Source organism: Equus caballus, chromosome 1, assembly GCF_041296265.1.
Source record: "Equus caballus isolate H_3958 breed thoroughbred chromosome 1, TB-T2T, whole genome shotgun sequence".
In the NCBI taxonomy this organism is placed as follows: domain Eukaryota; kingdom Metazoa; phylum Chordata; class Mammalia; order Perissodactyla; family Equidae; genus Equus; species Equus caballus.
In genome coordinates, this window is record NC_091684.1 from 97,409,852 (window position 1) to 97,432,329 (window position 22,478).

Genomic DNA, 22,478 nt, shown 5'->3' on the forward strand with positions numbered 1-22,478 from the left:
TAGATCATAATATCAATTTATTGGTTTATGACAAGCAAGTTTTGTTGTAAATGGAAAGACAAGAATAGAAGGGACTACCTCATTCTTTCCCCAGTGCCTTCTCTAGTGCTGAGCGAGACGGCTGAGCTCCTGGGCATGGCAAACTGCAGGAAAAGCATAGATTATGTACGTGCCTAGCTCTGGAATGGGTGCAGAAGGAAACAATAAAATTTAACAGTGAAAAATATTCAAGCACTGATCCATGGAGCACAAATCATAAAATCTGTCTCTTCTTCCATAAGTGTAAAAGTTGGGTAAAATAGAGAAGAGAAAATGTTCAAGAATTTTCAAAGTACCTGCAAAGTCAACCTCAATGAAAAAACCCAAAGAATAATCTATTTTTTAAAGAAATCAACACTTCAGGTAAACTTTTAGAAGAAAATGAGAAAAACGGTGGGAGGTTGAGAACAGAAAGCTGAGCAAGATGTTCAATTTAACTCTAACGAGAAAAAATGTAGCCACTACACACAAACAAGTGTGCAAAAGAAAATCAAGTTACCAGAAAAAACTGCAGTTTTTTCAAGAATATCACAATAAGAGAAAAGTTCATTTTTTAATAATGAATAATAATAGGTAGGAAATGTATCTTAAAATAACTCTTTATGCAAACATAGCTAAGGGCAAGAAAATGGAACATGGAATACAAATCAGACGACTACAAACAAAAAAGAAGAGTTAAAGTCTTGTACTGTAAGTCAGAGAAGACACTTTTCACCACCCAAAGAAATTATAAGTGGCTAAGAAATCAACAGAAGAAACGAAAAGCAATGTTCTAAACAGGAAGACAACATACAAGTGCTGGAAGCAGAACCAGCTGATCCAGACGACGCAGAGAGAAGTTGTGAAAAGCAGTTTGAGGAAGAAATCTTAAATAAAAGGAGAGAGACTGAACTGGAAGCCAGTCAGCTTCAGCATTAACAGAAAGTTAAGGAACCAATAAGGAGAAAAACAGCTATAAAATAACAACTGGAAAGTTTTCAGAGACGAGAGGACAGATGAAGGGAGACTGCTATTTTTGTAAAGAGGAAGCAGGTGAAGTTCAGGGAAACCTAAAATTTCTTATGAAAGAACAAACAGAAGGCAAAGAGCTGTCGGGAAGGTACACAAATACATGTGGACATCGGGTGTTTGAAAAGAAAAGCAGCAAGCAGGAACTCTCAGTGAGACTGAGGTCACTGAGAAATCAAAATCAAAACTGTCTGAAGGCAAGAAAGAATTACCTTATTTGGGGTGAATTACAAAACAACACTGGAGTGGACCGACGTGAGGGAAAACACCAGGAAAGAAGGGCAGAAGCTGTGGATTACCTCGCACGGCTTTATCCGAATTCTGCCATCAAGTCGTCGAGGAAAGATTACAGGAGACTAAAGATGTAACACGGCGACAGACTCAGGCTCCTCACGTGGAGCAGGTGATTCCATTTGGGTGTGGTAACGGTCTCATTTGTCAGATCAACAAACAAGGCATGTCACATTCAGCAGACTTAAGAAAAAGAGTAAGAAATTTGCCTGCAATGTTAAATTTTTAAAACTTGAAACAGTACTATAAAGTGTAATCATTTTATTAAACATTTTTGCTTTTTAAGTGTCTCACATAAGGAAAACCAATATAGAACCTAAGACGGTTACAGCTTCAGCAGTTTTTATAATGTTCAGGTGGATTTTTTTTGTTTATGATGGGCACCTGAGCTAACAACTGTTGCCAATCTTTTTTTTTTCCCTGCTCTTTCTCCCCGAATCCCCACAGTACGTAGTTGTGTATTTTAGTTGTGGGTCCTTTTAGTTATGGGACGCCCCCTCAACATGGCCTGATGAGCGGTGCCATGTCCGCGCCCAGGATCCGAACCAGCGAAACCCTGGGCCACAGAAGCAGAGCACACGAACTTAACGACTCAGCCACAGGGCCAGCCCCAGTTGGATTTTTAAAAACAATTTTGCAACATTGCACAGAATCATTTTATGTGTTGGAAATTAGGTTTATTGTAGTAATATCCTAAAGCAGTCTTTTCCTACTTAACAATTAATCAGTAGCCCTGCTACACATACAACGAGAATAGAACAGAATAGGAAATATCAGAAGGCATCATGCACACTGAGGGTGTTTCATGACACTTTAGTTTCAGTTATATGTGTGTGTATGTGTGTGCAGCATGTAACACATTCTGAACATTGTAAGATTTCAAACACACAAGGATAAGACATTTTTATGTAATATTTAAGACATTTTTCCTGCATAGGTGTTCCTTAAAATGCAAAGACCCTACCCACAAACTTCCGCGAGTACAGAAACCTTGCACACTGGCTGCCATCCCCCCAGGACGGCTCGCCTCATTCTCCCCTCCCCAGGGCTTCTGCCATAAGCAGCTGACCCGAGCAGACACTGCCACCTGATGGCCAGTGCGAAGAACTGCATGTGCTGGGGCCCCATCCACGCACCTCTTCTCACTCACCCCATCTTCAAGACTGAGCCTCTCTAGCCTTAAAAGGATCGTGTGCACACAAGTCAACATTCTGTCTGTCTTCACTCTCCTGAGTAACCCCATTTCATACAATCTCTTACTCTAGCACTGTCCACAGAACTTTCTGCGATAATGGAAATGTTCCATATCCGGCCTGTCCAACCCAGTAGCCACCAGCCACATGTGGCTACTGAGCACTGAGAATGTGGCTAGGGTGACTAAGGAACTGAGCTTTTGTTTTTCTTTAATTTTAACTCATTCAAATTTAAACAGCTACCTGTAGCTAGTGGCTGCCATAATGAACAGCACAGTCTTAAGCACAAACATAAGAACAAAGTATTTGTCTTTCTCTCCTTCTGTCTTTTCAAATTCTTGCCCAGATATTATTTCAGAGACAAAAGACTTCTTTTTATTGTCACTCCATTTATGAATCACAAGACATGCCTAAGGAAGACAGATAAAGCTTGAAAACCAGATAAACCAGATAAAAATAGCTTCTTACCAAGAAAAATATTTTAAAGTGAAATTAGATGTAATAAATAAAAGTGCTATTTAACCTCTATTTCCTTGAAAATGCCACTCTATCATATAGTGTACTTTAATAAACCAGAATTTCAGCGTTCACAACCACTTACAGCAAATTACCAGATAGAAACAACAATAAGATAGAAACTCTACTCTCAAGCCATTTATTCTAAATGCCCACCTATCTCTTCTTAACACTCATGTAATAAAACTTGATTTTCTTCAATTATCAATGAGAAGAATAATTTCAATCAATTTTATTTTCTGGGTTTAATAACTAATATCCAACGCTGTTATTTTCTATTATTTTTGGTTGACAGATATAACACTTTTATGAGAAAAAAGCTTTCTGAGTACTAAATAAACATGTTTAAGTTTGGACATTACCATAATTTAATTCTAAGGACATTTTTCTGTAAAGACAAAGTATGGATTTATTTTTAAGTTTGCTTTCATAATGCTAGCCATAGCATTTTACATGAGCTTTTTCTCAGAAATAACTTTCTACACTTTAGTTATAATTACCACTTATAATTATTAGTTTCAATTGAAAAGAATATTAAAATATTAACCTATTTCAAGACAGTAGGGAATATAGTACTGGTACAGAATATCCAAATAATGTACTAGCAGTCCAGGGTTTTGGTACCTTCAAGAAACAATTCAGACAGCAAAGAAAGCCCAAACCGTCCCTCGGCCACTCAGTCTATCTCGTCTCTATGCCAACCGGATGTGTCACCTCAGAAAAACGAGAATGTGTTTAAAGCTCAAGGAAACAAATTTTGTGCCTTGGATAACGTTAGCAGTTTCAGGTGATGAGTTCAAATGGGTTAACAGTGTGACGAGACCTCCGAACAGGCAACCTGAGGCCACACTAACAGCGATCCAGCGTCCGAACCCGAGGAGCTGGTGCAGACCAGTGACTCTCACTCACCTCCACCTGGAGCGACATTAACAGTTCTGAGCACTGAACTTTCTCCTTTCTTACTCAACTAATTATAAAATGCTCTTTATTTATTTAAAAACCTCTTCCCAGAATTCCACCCTAACACACCTGTTCTCAGCACTTCAGGCACCCTCCTACACTACATCTACACACCCCAGCGGCTATAATAACTACCTAGATACAACATAATGTTCTACTTTTTAAATACCATTATTTTATAAATATTTCTCAGTTTTCTATAGTTACATTATTTTAATAGTTACAATATATCACACTGAATTAATATGCTAGAAACCATGAATTGCTGGCCCAAAGACTATGAACATCCTCATCCTTCAATATGCCACTTTCAGAATTACCCTGAAAAAGTGGATACATACAGAGGGGGTAAGAGTGAAGAACCATGTCACATGATGAAACGTAAGGCATTTACAAATGTTTCAGCCTAGCAAAACCCAGAGAGTATGTGAGTGCTGCTGTCAAACAGTTTAAGGCGTCAGAGAGGGGCAACTAGGATCAATGGGTGGAAATAACAGAAAGGCAGTTTTCAGCCCAAAATAAGGAAAATCTTTCAAACTCTCAGAATTACTCAACAGGGTAAGAGGCTACCAGAGAAAACACTAAGCTGTCCACCTCTGAAAGCACCCCAAAAACAGGCTGGATAACCACGTGCCAGAGGCAGTGCAGACTCTCCCGCTGGGGGGCAGGAGCACCAGACAACCTCTCAGGTTTCCTTTTTCTACATAGTGTTCTTCAAATATTTATCAATCACCTGCCATGATCCTGGCAATGTGCTAGGTGCTAGCTATACAAATGTTGACAGAACAGACGTGGCCCCTACGGTTCTTGCAATTACAGTCTAGTGTAGGAGACAGAAAAGGAAATTTTAAAAAAACACACACACAAGCAAATAATTATGAATCACAAGAAAAACAATGAAATGCTCTAGAAGAAGATAGCATCCTGGGCATCAAGGAAGGCATCTCAGAGGGGGAATATTTAAGTTGTGACCTAAAGAAAGAGCAGCTTGCAATGCAAAGAGCGCTCTGGTGCAATGGAAAGCCACTGATGGTTAGAAGCTGGAAAGTGACATGATCTGATTTTCATTCCTAAAAGATCATTCTGGCTGTTATGTGGAGAATGAACTGGAAGGGAGAAAACATGGAAGCAGGGAAAACAGTTGAGAAGCTAGGTAGGAAGGAGTCCAGATGAGAAATGACAACGGTCTAGGGGTTGAGGTAGATGGACAGAAAGGAATAGAAGAGATCAAGATGTGTGGGCAAGAGAGGAGCTGCAGCACTCGGTGGCGGGTTAAACGCAGGGATGCGGGAAAAGAGAAGGACAGAAATCAAGGAGGACTCTAAGGTTTCTGGCCTGAACAACTAATCGAATGGGGCTGCCACTTTCTCAGATGCAAAGACTGGGGGAGAGACACACGGGGAGTAAAAGTGGAATCCAACTTTAAATCTCCATGATTTTCTTTAGAGCCTTAGTACAAAATTTCTACCAAAACTTTCTCACGATTCATTCTCTGCTCTTTAAAAAGCATCCTATAGAAAGAGGAGGGAAATGCTGTAAAGGAGACTTGGTCAACTGGAAAAAAAAAATGGAACACAAAAGGTAAATTAAATCATTGTATCAATGTTAAATTTAGTGAAGTCCATAACTATACAGTGATTATGTTAAAAAAAAATCCCTCTTCTTAGGAAATACATGTGGAAATATTTATGAGTCAAGTGTCATGATGTATGCAACTTACTCTCAAATGCTTGGCGCACACGTGTGTGTGCGTGTGTGTATGAGAGACTACATATATGTATTAGACATGTGTACACATAAATATATATGTATATATGTGAGAGAGCAAATGATAAACCAACGGCATAAAATATTAGAAAAAGGTGAATCTGGCTAAAGACTATTTGGACATTCTTTGTAGAATTCTTACTCTTACACCTTTCTCTGAGTACGAAATTATTTCCAAATTAAAAAAAAAAAAAAAAATATATACATATATATATATATATATATATATATATATATAAGGCAGTCAGTTCTAGACTTCTCTTATTCATGCTAAATAATTCCAATTTTTTTCAACCCCTCCCATAACTATTTCCCCCCAACCAGCCATCTTGTCTTTTCCATTACCCAGAGTAGTATACCCATCAGGGAAACAAGAAGCTTATAAACAGCTCCAAAAAGAGATGGCCTGACAAGAGGTGAGGACTGTAACAGCAGGCTACTTGCAGTGTGCAATCTCCTGTGAAGTACAAGGTCTACACCTCTGCTCTCTGGAATGTACTCTGTCCGATGTCCTGATCTGTCAGGCTGCTAGATGACAGCTCTCCGGGTTTGCATTTTCTCTTCTCACATAACATATAGCAATAAATCTCACTGTAGAATGAGCATGTTCATGTGACATCCACCTGAATTGAGTGCTCCTCCTGTACGCGCCCATCTCTCTCCATGTATAGCAATTATCATACTATTTTATTTTCAAAATCATGTCTACATGTGTTCTACTTTCTCTACTACATGGGGAGCTTCTTGAGAACAAGGACTACAACATATCTGGGTTTTTTTAATTCCTAAAGACTATGATAATATGTAGAAAAAATACTCAATAAAACCTATTGAGTGAAGAAATAAAGGTTACTGAAAAACCTAAATATGTTACAACTGCCGTTCTACTAAACAGTATTTTTTTTGGCCTTGTACATGGCAATACGTAGAAAGAGTCTTCTTCTAATTCCATAGCAAAGGAGAAATAATGTCTAGGGGTTGCTGACACAGAACTCAAATGCCAGTAAAATTATGCACAATACCACAATCTTGTTTGCTTCAATAACAGAAATAATTACAATTTTATTAAATATGATTGACAAAAAGTAAAAGGATACCTTAGGCTGTAGGCTGAGGCCTGAGTATCAACCACACCCTAAAATCAAAGTACATTTATATTTAATCTGTATTAGCAATTGGTCAGTACAATGCAAGGAATACTTTAGTGACAAGAACATACACGTCATAACATTCTAGACAGAACTTTGTTCCCTACTATCAAAGAATCTTTAAGTAAAATTATGTAAGGTAATACTCAACTTATTAAACAAATTAAAAACTAATCATTTCACTGTGAAAGGCAATTTTTCAAATGCAACAATTAAACTTACCAAACAGATTGTGATTAAATGAGAATATACATAAACTAAGTACTCCAAAAACAAAACTATAAAGTAGAAATGCATCTGTACCCAAAATGACTATGTGGTAACACTTCCAAATGTCCACTATCAAATGTTAAAATACCAGATGCTTAAAGGATACTTCTGAGCTTGTAAATTAACAAAACTTCGGTGAGTCCCTAGTAGGCCTGATCCTCTTTCAGCACTCAGAAAGGGCAGAACCCAGAGATTCAAATCCAAACACAGTGCAACACTGTCAGTTTGTCCTTCCAGCCCCTTACGAACTACTTCCTCCTGTTTCATGCCTGGTCTGGCTTGGGTCTACTTGTGCTTTATGTCGCGTCTCTCCTGCACTCACGAGACCTTTCTGACACTTGGCACGCTATCCCTGCGTGCTGCCCAAGTCACTGCTCTGGACTTATCGAGAGTTGCCCAAATGCTCCAGCCCCGTCTGGGGAACAGCGGACAGCCCAGCTCAGCCATCAGATCCTAGGCAATGGTGACCAGGTGCCTCTAACCACCCTCTTCTGCCCTCTCCTATTACCAAGAGGAGAAGACAGCACTTCCTACTCAGCTGGGTATTCTGTCTACATCCTTGTTGTCCATTCCCCTAGTTCCCTTTAGATCTCCCCAACTCACAGAATACAACGCACATGTCAATTTGTAATAATTCTCAAATCCATCCTGACTTCTCTAACACCACCTTATTTCTTAATCTATAATCTTACCATCTCTAGCCAGTATTCCAGCATAGGTTTCATTAATTCCCTACCTTCAGTTTCTTCCCCTCCAATACATCCTTTATACTTTTCCCAGAGCTAAGATTCAAAATTGTAAATCTGATCACGTCACTCTTCAATTTAAAACCCTCAGTGGCTCTCCAAAGAACAAATGCCTTAAATCAGTACGAACAGCAGAGCTGATACCTACTGAGCACCTGTGTGCCAGGGACCTGAATTATCTCTTTTAAATCTCACAACAATCCTACAATGTAGATATTTTTATTATTCTCATTTTGCAGATTTAGAGAAACTGAAACCTGGAGAAATCACATAATCTGTCTGTAGATGCACAGACAGTGCGTGAGCGCAGGTAAGATTACAAAGGCCTTCAGAACCTGGCTCTGGGATCCCTTTGCAGCTGCTCTCTCCCACTACTGCCCAACAAACCCTGCCTCCACTCGCACCAAACCACCCAAGGACTGTGACCATACCATGACCTGTCAGGACTCCCTGCCAGAGCACACTGCTCCCTCGGCTCAAAACACCACTCACCTACCTCGGTCCAACACAGGAACTCTCTCTGAAGCTTTTTCCTTTCTTTCTCACTTCCTCCACCACGGAACTCCTGGGTAAAACAATATAAACCAAAACAATACACACACCCTACTCTCACTCTCAAAACGCTGCAGTGCAGAATGCTTAAATATATTTTCAAGGTAACTTCCGAGTGAGACTCCAGAACCAGCCTCATAAACCCTAAATTCATCAGAAAATAAAGATCAACAATATAACAGCAGCAAAAGTGAATAAAAATGCACGTAATAGCTTTGTAAAATTTCACAATATATAAAATACAATTAATTTGAAATATGTGCTACATCATTCAGAATATAAGGGACTCAAGCTTTAAAGTATTCTTTTCTGCAAATTTGGATTTTTTTAAACGTTACAAGCAAGACAAATTCTACCCAAAATATACTGTTAGCAAACCAAGAAAAAATTCAAGAAACTCAAGAGGTCTTCTATATCTGGGTTCAGAAAATAATGATTCAATATTAAACAACTTGTGCTTAGGAAACATATTAGATGACGTAGAGGTAACAGAGATTATGTTACCACATCTGTAGCATTAGCACATCAGGCCAGCATCTTCCAGGAACACGCAACAATATCAGGCGTCTCTCCTGGGGATTAACTGACAGTTAAACAGCATCTCTTCAAAGTACTACTCAAACGTATTAGCTTACAATTCCCCACACTCAAGCTCTCCTTTTTGTCTATTCAGTCTCAAGACCTTCCTGTAGTTAACTGCTCTCTAACTGGCATTTGGACACAAAGTACCAAGAGTTATTTCAAACTTTTAATCTCTTTTCTAGCTCATTAAGAAAACGTCCTATAAGAGCATTTCTGGCACTGAGCCCAACCAGAAATCTGTTTCCATATATCTTTCCTTGTTTTTTTTTCTTCCCCTCAAATCCTTACAGATCCTATTCTTAATCCTTAAGAAAATTTCTTGTAAAAAGTATAAATTATTTCCTAACAATGTCATCTAACAGAGATATTGAGGAAATTGACCTTTACCGGACGCACAAGGATTAGTCTAGGCTTCAAGCACTATTCTAGGGCAGACCCAAAACTATTCTGCCTTTGGCATTCCTACAGGATACAACCAACACGCATTTCCCAGAGAATATCCGGGACCAGGCAGAAGACTTACTTTAAAGGGCACTGGACAATGACCTACTCGGGATATCAGAGCCCTGCCACAGGAAACAGTAAAGGGAATGGAGAGGGGACAGCTCCTTTGGAAGGATTTGACAGCTAACGGAAAATGAGGGATAAGAGAACAGAAGTCAAGATGATCCCAGGTTTATAACTTGGGTTACTGAGTGACTGGCAGCATCATAACCAAGAAAGGAAAATGAGGTGAATACATGGGTCTAGAGAAGACCATGGACTTAATTTTTGACGTTTTAAGTTTCAGGCTTTCTGCTCGACAATCAGGTGGGCATTCTAGGAAGCAAAGCTAAGGACTGGAGTGCTCAAGAGAGAAACTGGGCTGAGAAATGAACACAGAAAGGAGACAATGAAAACAGTATGTGTTCAAGAAAGCATGACAGAATGAGGAAAATAGAGGTATGCATGAAACTCCAGGAAACATGAACATTAAGGGACAGGAGTGGGTAAAGACAGCTGAGAAAGAGTAGGTAAGAAGGAGAAACAGGAGCAAGTGATGTCATGAAGGCAGGAAGAGAAGGTGTTAAGAACATGGGCATCATCACCTAAAAGGTTCACAGTGGATTTAGTAATTAGGAACCACATCCAAGGATACATACAACTTCAGGAAGCAGAGGAAGCAAGAGCAAAAACACTGCTGGGAGGGGCAGTGGCTCAAACCAACAAGGCGAAAAAGGAAAAATGTGAAGTGTGTTTGGAACAGAATGTAGAAGTGTTTTGCTGGAATGGAAGGTTCAAGTAGCAGAAGACAAGAAAGGAAGTCTGGGCCAAAGGCTTTGAAGTCCAGTTTTATTCTATTTTGGAATTTAATCTGTGAGCAGGAAGAAGAAAAACACGTTTTTTTTTCCTTTTTAAGGCAACTACTCTGGTGACAGCATCCATGATGAACTGGAATGACAAGAGAGTTAAGGTAGGACAAGCTATTAAACAGTCTTAAAATTATCTAAACATAATAATGTGGGCCTGAAAGAGGCTGGCAGTAGCCAAAGTAAGAATTAAGGGATACATGAAAGACAGATATTTGCTACTCCCAGAGTGCCCTAAACATTCCACTATTACTATATTATTATACTCATCACACTGTATCATAATCAGTTGTGGACTGAGACCCTCTCCTCTTTGGCTTCTCATCACTAGCACTAACAAATCAGGAACACCACAAGTGGCCAAAAAATGCTTGTTGAATTATTATAGAACTCAGTAACGATAAGACATGGAAGTGAGACTAAAGATACTTCAGAGAAACCTAAGTGACTTACAAGACACTGATGCAGAAAACACGAAGGGAGAAGTCAGATCAAGTTTAGGGAATAAGTTTAAGACGTGTTCGGGGTGGAGAGTATCTAAGGACAACATCCAAATGAAAATGTCAGAGAGAAAAATTGAGATTACAATGGAAAAAAATATCCAGTTATTCAGACAAAAACAAAGATTTGAGACATACAATGAAATCCGCAAGAAATCTCATTATTTGCTCATAAGAAATATCTAATGGAGTATTAATTTCTAAGACACTTTGAGGTATGACTCTGTCTTTAAGAATGTATCTGAATGGCTCATTTGTATAGTCTGTACAAATTAAATTGATGTGAAACCCCAACCAAATGGCTCTATCAAAATTGGGTCAATGTTGGGCGGCTGGCCCCGTGGCCGAGTGGTTAAGTTCACACACTCCGCTTCGGCGGCCCAGGGTTTCGCCGGTTCAGATCCTGGGCACGGACATGGCACTGCTCATCAGGCCATGCTGAGGCGGCGTCCCAAATAGGAGAAACAGAGGCACTCACAACTAGAATATACAACTATGTACTGGGGGGCTTTGGGGAGAAGAAGAAGGAAAAAAAAAAAGATTGGCAACAGTTGTTAGCTCAGTTGCCAATCTTCTAAAAAAAAGAAATATTGGGTCAATCTTGAATAATTATTTGCTTTACTCATTCATTCATTCAACAAAAATTTATTGAGAGACTATAAGTTTATGTTGGGGCAAGGGGGACTAGACGCAAAAGCAAACAGAGTAAAATACAGCAAATACTACAACAAAATAACTGCAAAATGTCAGAGGAACACCGGGAACAGAGAACATAATGCAGGACAACTAGACGAGGCAGGATGAAAATATGCCTAGAAGCTCTCCTGGAAGAGTAGACATCTATACTGGGCTTTTAAAAAGATGATGCCATTTAATAAGATAGCTAAGAAGCTAAATGGTATTCTGGAAAAAAGGAATAGTATGTGCAAAAGCATAGAGATGTCAAAGAGTTTCTCATCTTCATGGAACCACGACAGAAGATGAGGGCCACAGCTCACAGAGAACTTTCTGCACACTGATAACAAATTTGATCATTACCCTGCAGTCCTGTGGGAAGAAACATCAGATGCGCATCAGAAGCCGCGAGGGAGCACTCCCGATGCCCTAAAGCAGGGCGCAAGTCCAAGGAGGAGGTGGGCAAGAAGCAGATAAGAGGACGAATTGACTTCCACAGACAACAGCGAGCCACAGAAGATTTTTAAGCAATAACAGGACCTGCTCACATCTGTGTTTCAGAAATCCAAGTCAGCAGCATGGACCAAATCTGGAGGAAGACCAGTGAGGAGGATTAAGAAGCAAGTGCAATAATGCTCCAGCACTGCACACTGACAACTACTTATTCAAACATAAATGAACCACAGAAAGAGGCACACAAAGTGCTGTAACCGTAATACGGGCTTTCAACACAAGTTTCTGAACTCGCCTCAGACATCAACTCAATAATCAGAAGCAGTTACGGTAAAAGCACCGTCAGGTACATTTTAAAAAAAGGAAAAAGAGTGGTCATTAAATTTTCCCCTTAAAAGTACTTCATTTATACAAGTATTTTTTTAACTAAAAAAAATTTTTTTTTCTTTTTTACAAAGGTAACTTCATACTAAAAGTACCGTATCGGACAGAGATTACCAAATCAAAATTTAGAACCTACCAGAGGGCAAGCACTGTGCAAAACTGCCGAGCATGATAACAGAGAGAAGCTACCAGAGAAAGACTGACTAGCAAAAAAAGACCATTTAACCCACTTCCTATTGATTCATAAAAAAATTCTGTTGCCCACATATAAAAACTACAGTTTTGAATTGATAAAAATTCACCAAATTGGAGGGAGGGGATGTTCTTTAACACCTTTCCCCACCAGCCAGTGTCTTCATTTGAAAGAAACAGGTCAACACATAAAGACACATATATGACAATGACACACCCTGGGTTCACGGATTAAGATAAAATCAATTTCATTTATTTTTCAAACAAATGGCTCCCGTCATTTTTTTTCTTTCTCTCGAATGGATCATTCCATCAGCTAGAAATACTTGGTATTTATACAAAGATACCAGGAAAGTATTCATCTTTAAAAAAATAAAACTTCCTTGACTCTACATCCTCTCCAGCTATCATTCTGTTTTTCTCAACTTTAACTTATAGCAAACTCCTTGAAAGAAGTGGCTGCCTCCAGTTCCTCTCCTACAGTGCTCTCTTAGACCCACTCCCACCAGTTTTCATCCCCACACTCCACCAGGAACAACCTGTTAAGGTCACCGATGATTTTCACATACATCCAACAGTCACATCTTAGTGTTCCATCCAGTAGCAGCTGACACAGCTATCACTCACTCCCTCCTTAAAGCATTTCACTTGGCTGCAGGGACACCATTCATTTGGTTCTCCTCCTTCTTCATGGGGGGCTTCTTAGTCTCCTTTGCTGGCTCTAACTCTCCCTCTGCCTTTCCCACTCCCTGGCCCCCCCTCCTCTCTGTAAACATTACAGGACCCGAAGGCAAAGTCTTTGAACGGCTTCTTCTCTGGCCACACTCACTCTCTAGATTATCTTAATCAGTTCTCATGGTATCAAATACTGTCTCTATGCCAAGGACTGGAAATTTATATCTCCAGCCCACAACTCTGCCCTGAAGCGCAGACTCATGTATATATCCAGCTGTCCAGAAAATATCTCCACTTGGATTGCTAACTTAACATGTCCAAAACTGAACTCATTATTTCCCCCTAAAACCTGCCTCTCCTACCTCAGTAAACAGCAACTCCATTATGCCAGCTGTTCAGGCCAAAACTCAGCCCGCATCCAATCCACCATCACATTCTATTGGCTCTGCCTTCAAAATGTGTACAGAATGTGAGCTCTTCTCCCTCCTAATCCCTGTCCAAAATCCCCACCATCTCCACCCCCGGATTGTTGCTGGAGCCTGCTCAGTGGTCTCATTATGCCCCGCCTCTGACACCTCCACACAGCAGTCGAGAGATCTATTTAAAACAAGTCAAAACCCTTCAGTGGTCTTCCCACCTTCAGAGTAAAAGCCAAAGTCCCACTGGCCTCCAAGGCCATATCCGATCTATCATGCACACCTCTCTCATACCCCCACGGCCCCCACCTCGCCTTCCACCACTCATTCCCCTCAATGCTTCCACGGAACTACTTGCCATTCCCCAAACAGGTCAAGCACGCTTCAGCCACAAGACACCTGCACTCTTGCTCCATCCTCTTCAAATGCTCCCCCAACATCTGCGCAGACTAGATCGCAGCACCTCTTCTTCCACATCTAACTCATCATTTCAGCCTCCTCTAAGCACCTCATAGAAAACAGCAGCAGCCCCCTCACACACTCTTTCCACTTTATTCTGCTTTGTTTTCTCCACAGCACTATAACAGGTGACACATTACATATATACATGTTCATTTTCCGTATCTTGTCATTAGAACGTACATTCTAAGTTCTACCAGGGCAGAAAATGTGTTTCTTCACTGCATCACGACTAGCAAGTGCCCAGCAGGTATCTCTTGGTAGGATGCACGGCATGAAGAAAGATGATCCAGACTCAGGATCTGGTCTCAAAGCCTGGGCTGAAGGAAGTCATGGTGGAGAACTTCTCAAGGCCTGGAAAAATGTGCACCATAAGTGTGGCCACAACGCGAGCCAAGTCTACAACTCTGGCTGATGCCAATAACAAATAAGGGTTGACAAGTCCAGACTAAGCTAAAATGAAGAAAACAAACTTGAGAAAAATTTTTAAAATAAAAATAAAAGGAAGAATAAGAAAAAAAGAAAATGGCCATCATAGCCTCCCCACTCCCTGCAAAGAAAAACCAGCTGGGTATATTTCCTGTAAGCTGGCCTGCCAACTCAAACCAAAATATCACAAGACCCATTCTGCACACTCAAAGAGCTGTGATGTTCCTGCTTTTCTAAGCTATGGTCTTCCGAGAAAATCCTAACTCCCAATCCGAACACTGGCTGCCAAGACATAATGGTCAGAGAAAGCTCTCAAATTTCCCCAAAGCACTCAGGCTGCAATTAAATATCATTAACACGATGACAACAACAATTCAAAGTACCTTCTGGTGTCTGCCTATCTGTGTTTTCCCCAGTGTATTCACTAGGGGCTCAGTCATCAAAGATTGTGATATCTTGGTATGGGGGGAGGCATGAGAGAGACAGACAGAGAGAGAGGGAGAACGAATTCCAAGAAACAGGACCTGATTTTATTTTCTGCATTTTAAAGAGAGGTAGATTGCAAGGGAATAGAAAGCCTTTGCTAAGATGTAACAGGTCACCTGGGCTTTTCAATACCAGACACCAAAACAGAGATTACAGAAGGACCAAAGCCCTTAGATCTCCAGCAATCCTCAGCTAAAGAGCTGTCTTGCTTCTCCCATCCCCACACATAGAACTGCAGATATGGGGCAGGAAGCCACGCCAAATCGGACAGCTGGGAGCACTGATTGGGGAGAGGAGGACGGTAACAACCACAGAAAGGGAAGGAAGAAAGACGTAATAACCCATAGGTTTTTTCTTTTTCCCTTCTCATTGTACTCACCAAAAACAGAAACTGGGCAGATGAAAACTCAGAAGGAGAAGGGAGAGAGTGAAGGGTAAGAATGCTCTGAAGCAAATGACAGCAAAACAAATCAAGCACAAACTCCTTTTCTAAGTGACTCTTTGAAAAACAGACATATGAAGTAAGTTAGGAACCAACCAAAGAAATTTAAAACAAGCCCACACACCTTAGATAGCTATAGAACTGTACAAAGAGAACAGAACTAAGAATCTTAATTATTTGGAATGATGGTCCTGGGGCATTTTTAAGATCAACAGTCTTCAAAGATGATCCAACTATATTCAAATTAATCTACTGATCAACACGGAAGAGTAAACAGGTGAGAAACTTCAGTTTTCACGGATACAGCCTTTAAGAACCCTCTGGCTTCCCAATGGCTCCAAATCTCAAAATAACCAACTGCAAGTCTTGAAAGTCACAGAGACAACTCTGGGGTCATTCAAAAGCAATCAACTCCGCAGAGAAGAGCTGAAAACTCAGAGGTTATACCTAACATACTCTGATTGGTCAATTCACTTAAAAAGAAAGGAGAGTTCTGATTGGTTGCTTTCAACAGGCCGAGTCACGCCCCAGCATCAGCACCTGGGGCAAGCAGATGTTAGAAGCTAAAAGAGGCAGGCCGCCGCAGGACACTCTGAGCCAGGTATGAGGAAGAAGAAAGCCAGGAAGAGAGGAAAGACAACGTAGCTCTCTACAGCCACTGGTTATCAGCATATCATATTAGGGACAGCAACCAGAACTGTGTGTAGCCTGAGGCGGCATTCTGTGTTTACTTCCGTGCTAATATACCTCCCTCTCCTTAACTCTCCTCCCCCACATTGGGCACTGACGGCTCTCCCCCCTCCTCCCTAACAGCTGTCACTTTCTAGAGCTCCTCCTCCTCCATCCACTCTTTGATCTTGACGATTTGGTGTTTCCTACCCCCGGTTCAGTCTCTTGCCCTCTTCCTGTATTAGCTCACCCTGAATTAGCTCATGTCTTCTACTCAGTCCCTGTCCTTGACAAGCACATAATCCAGTGGAGGAGCTAGATGTGTCACCAGATTAGGTACAATACATCAAAGTCAATGCTATGAAAGAAATATAACGAAGTGCTGTGAGCGCACATTCATCTGTCATTACCCCACTCAGTACCTTCCTAATCAGCACTCCAGCTTCCCACTCTCTGGCAAGTCAGTTACTAAGTCACAGTCTCTTTCCTCAATATCCCCTCATCTCCTAAGCCACCGTGCAGTTCAGGCTTCTCTTCTCGTGACCTACTTCAACCACTTCCTATCAGAAACACAATTCAATATATTTCCACACTGCCACATCGGCCATCTCCCTAACAGACATAACCTACCATATTATTCCCCTGCTTTGAAACATCTAATATCTTTCCAATGCCTAAGAGATAACGTTCAAATCCTTAGCACAGAAAATAAGATAATACAATACACTTTTCAAATAGAGCCTTTCAACAACAGGCAGATCGTACTCCAGTTCCACTGCTTACAAGCTGGGTTACCTTCAGTAGGTCACTTTACCTCTCTAACTTTTCTCATTTGATGAGGGTACGAAAAGAACCGACCTCCTAGTGCTTTATGAGAATTAAGAAAAAATTCCCTGGGGCCGGCCCGGTGGCGCAGTGGTTAAGTGTGCACATTTCACTTCTCGGCAGCCAGGGGTTCGCCGGTTCAGATCCCGGGTGCGGACATGGCACCACTTGTCACGCCATGCTGCGGTAGGCGTCCCACATATAAAGCAGAGGAAGATGGGTATGGATGTTAGCTCAGGGACAGTCTTCCTCAGCAAAAAAGAGGAAGAGTGGCAATAGTTAGCTCAGGGCTAATCTTCCTCAAAAAAAAAAGAAAAAGAAAAGAAAAAAACTCCCTGCCAAGGACCAGCACGCACGGCGCTCAGCAATCAGTGTTAACTACTGCCCTGAGATAGTGCATCTGTATAGAATGCCTCGATCCCAAAGGCAGCAGACTACCAAAGCTTTACTTTCATATATTTTAGAATGATTAACAACAAGGGTTAAATCAGAAAGGAGCTTCTGGTCAATCCTGAATCAACAAAAACTTCAATTATCCAACATACTGCTTTCGTGAAAATTTTGGTTCATCTAAATTTACCATAGTTTATTAAAAGCAAGTACCCATTTATAAAAAGACAATTAGGTTATTTTTGTTTTGTTTTGCTTCCCATTCAAGTTCAGGAAGAAAAAAGCCAGCAGCTTACCAATGGAAAATCACTTAGGTATTTATAAGAACGTGATTCTCTATAGTATAAAATCCACGGAAATTAAATTCAATCTCCATTGCACATATAATTTGTTAAAGAGATACATATATATAAATAACACAAACTGTAGATGCTTAAGAAAATAAAAGCGTGCATCAGATGGTGGAGTGACATTCGTTATCTGACCTCACAACCAAAACATGAAATCACGAAATTTTTCTTAAAGTCAGTCATTTTCATAATCCTAAAAACCGCAAAGCCTACAAAAATAAAAGAGATCAGAAACATATTTCAAGAAACTAATATATTTATGACGTTAAATGCTAATGAAAATTGGCAAGAAGATGCCAGTAAATTTATGGGCAAAGGACAAACAATTCATTCAAAGGAAGAAATAAAACTACAAAAATACTGCATTTGCTTTTCTATTTTGGAGAGTGATGTCAGACAGCAGGTGCCTTTACACCCATCTTTAAAAAACAAACTTTTAAAAACAAAAGCCTATAAAAGTATGATAAAACTCATCAACCAAAATACAGGAGACTAAATCAATACAATCTTTCAGAAATAAACCTAGTAATATTTTTCAAGTGACAACCACCTTCGTACCCTTTGACCTTTTAATCCCCCTCCTGGGACTTTAGCCAGAAGGCAAAGAAGCAAAACGAAGGACAGCTCTATGTTAACTGCATTGCTTGCAAAATGGGCAGCAACTTGGACGTCCAACTATTAAAAATAAGTAACAACTCACTATTAATACTATATAACAACTTAAATGTACAAAAACTATAGCAGAAAGAAAACATATATGAAAGTAAATATTAAACGTTATATTCACGCTTTGATTATAGTATAAAATCAGGGATATACGGTAAGAAATAAACGAAAAGAAAAATTCAAAGTTCATTTTGAGTTTTCTTATTTCTTTGACCATTAAGTTGTTTGTAAAGTAAAAAGTCTGTTGGAACTGATCATGCCCAGCACAGTAAGTACACATTTCAAAACTGACTTTTCAGAGGCAAAACCACAAAAATCAGGTTTTTTTACCAAACAACTTATCACATAGGAGAAATCAATAGGCTCTTCTCACATATAGCCTAGCCATACATGTAATTTTAGCCATGCTATTAGCCAGCTGTAACCTTATTAGAGGAAAATCTCATTTTACCATAAAACGGTAACTGGGATATGGGCTCTCCATATGGTGAGCAGAAGCCACTAGCCACGGGGCATCTGGAGAGAGGGCCCCAAACACGGAAGGAAAACTATCTGGCCGAGTAGACTGGTGAAGGTTAGGTTTCTCCTATATCCCCAAATGAATTATCATGTTTCTCAGCCACTCAAGGGTCTAAACCCCTAGGCATGGCAGCTGAGCAGCTAAGCATGGCAGGAGGGAGAATGTACAAGCCAACTGGCTCTCCCTCTGAAAACTGGCAACTTCCTCATTCTCCCTGCAAAGCACCATGGAGTAACGACAAATACACGACCACGAGGTCAGGAGATGTGGGATACAGGCCACTCTAAGAAACCTCAAGCAAGTTACTTGCCCCTTCAGGCTTTAGTTGTTTAATGGGTAAAATTTTAAAAGGTGAACCAGAGGCGGCACAGTGGCACAGAGGTTAAGTTTGCACGTTCCACTTCAGCAGCCTGGGGTTCGCCGGTTCAGATCCCGGGTGCGGACATGGCACCGATTGGCAAGCCATGCTGTGGCAGGCGTCCCACATATAAAGTAGAGGAAGATGAGCACGAATGTTAGCTCAGGGCCAGTCTCCCGCAGCAAAAAGAGGAGGATTGGTGGCAGATGTTAGCTCAGGGGCTAATCTTCCTCAAAAAAAAAAAAAAATTGAACCAAACCAACAGTTAATTCTTTCAAGTTCAATATTCTATTAATTTAATAGACCTCCTTTACCAATACATGCCCAAGCCTCTCAAAAACCCCCACTCAGACTATATAACAATTATCAAGACTTAGAATTAGGAAACTGGGGGCAAAAGTAAAAAGATCTGGACAAAAGATGTGGACTGTATCCCACCTCTGTCCCTTTCTGCCTGCATGACCATGGGCAAATTACTTCACCTCAGAATAAAGTGCTAAGATCAAAACAGCAGCAGCCCTTACTGGCCATGTCCATTTCATTGTTGCGTCACAAAACGTATTGGTTTCTTCTGTCATAACTGGGGTTTTATTCCTAACCAGCAACAACAATAATTCGGACTTCATTCTTAGAAGTTTAAAAGTACCTTGTGCACTCATCTTTGCTAAGTATTCTGATGGTGAAAGAGGTAGTTAACGCATTTTGCCTTTCTGAAAGCTATACTCAAGACTGAGAGTATTCCAAAAAAATGTATTCAATAAATAGTTTTAGAGTACCTGTGCCACACACAGCACGTGCTAGAGCTGCAAAGGTCCCTTCCCTTAAGAAGCCCCGAAGTCTAGTGCAGACAGACATACAAAAAAATTAACTACGATTTTGATGAACGCTAACTGCAAAATGTACGATGTGCTATTGGATCAGTCAAGACAAGGGGAGAGACGGCTGGACAAGGGTCAGAGGTGATATTCTGCTTAGGTCTTGAAGGGTAAGTTGTTTACAGGCAGAGAAGAAATCTCCATGGAGGGCACAGTGCAAAACCATAAAGGAAGAAGTCATCTTCACAGAATTCGAAGTAGGCTCTGTATGGAGAGGGCAGGCGAAACGGCAGAAAGAAATTAGAAACGGAGACAAATACCAGAAACTGCGAAGGACTCGTACTTTTATCAAATACAGATTATGCAGAATCAGTGACGGACTTATAAACATAGAACCAAAGTCCCCTTCTCCCACCAAACAGTCAGATGAGTTGAGTCAAGGCAACAAGGAAAAGAAAGCAGGTCTAGACGTGGAAAGGTAGAATAAAATGTTTTGTTTTCTTAATGGAAAGTTCCGGCTCTCAGGATGGCTTCTAGCAGTTTCCTACTATGGCATATTAACACGACACTGAAATAAAACAGTATGAATTACAGCCAAAGGGTTCAAGAAAGTGTGTGTTTTTTACCTAAAGATTATTTGAACTCAATGTCGTTGAGAACACGAAAGAAAACCAAGTAAGAAATTACTAAAGAGCTATAATAAATTAAGAGAGGCAAACAGTAAAAAAGTCCCAGGAGACGAAGACTGACTCCAGGCCAAACATTCAGGAATGCTGACATCCTTATCATATGTTGATGACAGATAAAACATGTTTTGTGCCTATCTTTTGCACGAGAGGAGTATCTTAAATTCCTTTTGGTTAAAGAGCCGCCACCACTAAACTCCTTAAACTAGTCTAAATGATGATGATTTTTTTTTACAAAAAGGGCAAAATTAATAGGTTCCATGATATTTTAATGCTCAGGAAAAACGGAGAAAAGGAAGGCCTTTTCCAATGGCTATTCCAAAAAGCCTAAAGCTCAGTTTATCTCACCCATGGGGGTGAAACATCCGCATTCCAACCTGGGACCACGAAGAGTCCACCCATCACTGAAGGCAGGCCCGGCCTGGGCACCGCACGCCGAACTGGCTTGGGCAGCCTCCAAAGATGAATTTGCAATTATCGAAATTCCAACTCAAGCCTGGCCACCGCCGGCTCCTCGAGGGAGACCGTCCTCCTTTTCCTGTGACAAGTGCATAAAAAAATACAGATATCTCCGTGTAAAAATAGCAGACGCCTAACGAGGCGTTGAGCAGCAGCATCTGAACCTATGGCAACGCTGGGGTCCACCAAAGTTTTATCTCAGGATGTGCTTTAGGGTGTGTCTTTGTTTTGGCCCAGGAATTAGAAAAAAAAAAAACACCCCGTCATTCAGGGCGCCCGGGTACCAGAGGCGCTCATCCCTCCCCAGCATCCCGGCTCCGAAACCACTGGGCATCTCCGCCTAGCGCCGACCGCCCAGAGATGCTGCAGCCCCGGCGGTCTGAGGCCGCGCCGGTCACAGCCGCGCGGGGGTCGCCCGGCCTCGGCGGCTCGCAGAGGGCTCCAGGGGTTGGCCCCAGGAAAAGGGTCTGGGGGCGCCAGTGCCCCCCAGGCGCCCGGGCCCCGGCCTGCGCCCCGCGCCCTGGCTCCGCGGGCACTGCCCCTCCCGGACGCCGGCCCGGCCCCCTCCCCGACCCCGGCTCTCACCGTGCGGAGGTCGCGGCCCGGCTGCGGGTCGCCCAGCGACCTACGGGCCCCAGCACAGCCGGAGAGGCGAGGACCGCTCGTCACATCCCCGCGGGCCCCGCGGCAGCCAGCATCGCCTCCGCGGCCTGAGGCAGCGCCGGACTCCGGGGCCGCCGCGCCCCGCCCTCGCCGGCGCCCGCGGGACTCCGCCCTCCGCGGCCCGCGCAGAGCGCGCGCGCGGCCCCGCCCCCGGCCGCCCCTGCGCAGGCGCGAGCCCTGCGCCGGCAGGCCCCGCCCTCCGGGCCCGCCCCCGCCGCCTGACTGCGGCCTCAGCCCACCTCTGGCTCCGCCCCCGCGCTCTCGCCAGCTGCGCCCAGGCCCCGCCCCCGCGTCGGGCCCCGCCCCCTCCGCTGACCTTGCCTCGCTGCCCCCTGACTCAGGTTTTTGCCCCGCCCAGCCCGTGACTCTGGCCTGGCGGCTTCCCCCACCTCTAGCCGGCCGGCTTCCTGGACTGACCTTGGCTGCTCGCGGTCAAACCTGCCAACTGCACCTGCTGACCACGAAAAGAGGAGTGGTCCGAGTTCTGGGACTGACCTGGGCTCCCCTCCCACCCTTCGGTGAATGGGACACCTGCAACATTTGAT

General features: G+C 42.1%; 1 protein-coding gene across 9 annotated transcripts in view; it reads right to left on the reverse strand.

Annotated features, from left to right (window-relative positions):
• CCSER2 (coiled-coil serine rich protein 2) overlaps positions 1–22,073 on the reverse strand; it is a 172,441-nt gene extending 150,368 nt beyond the window's left edge. For all 9 annotated transcript variants that reach the window (XM_023648788.2, XM_070265650.1, XM_070265649.1 and 6 more), the window contains exon 1: positions 21,856–22,073. The gene's annotated coding sequence lies outside the window, so the exon portion shown is untranslated. The remainder of the gene's footprint in view (positions 1–21,855) is intronic.
• Positions 22,074–22,478: the final 405 nt, after the last annotated feature.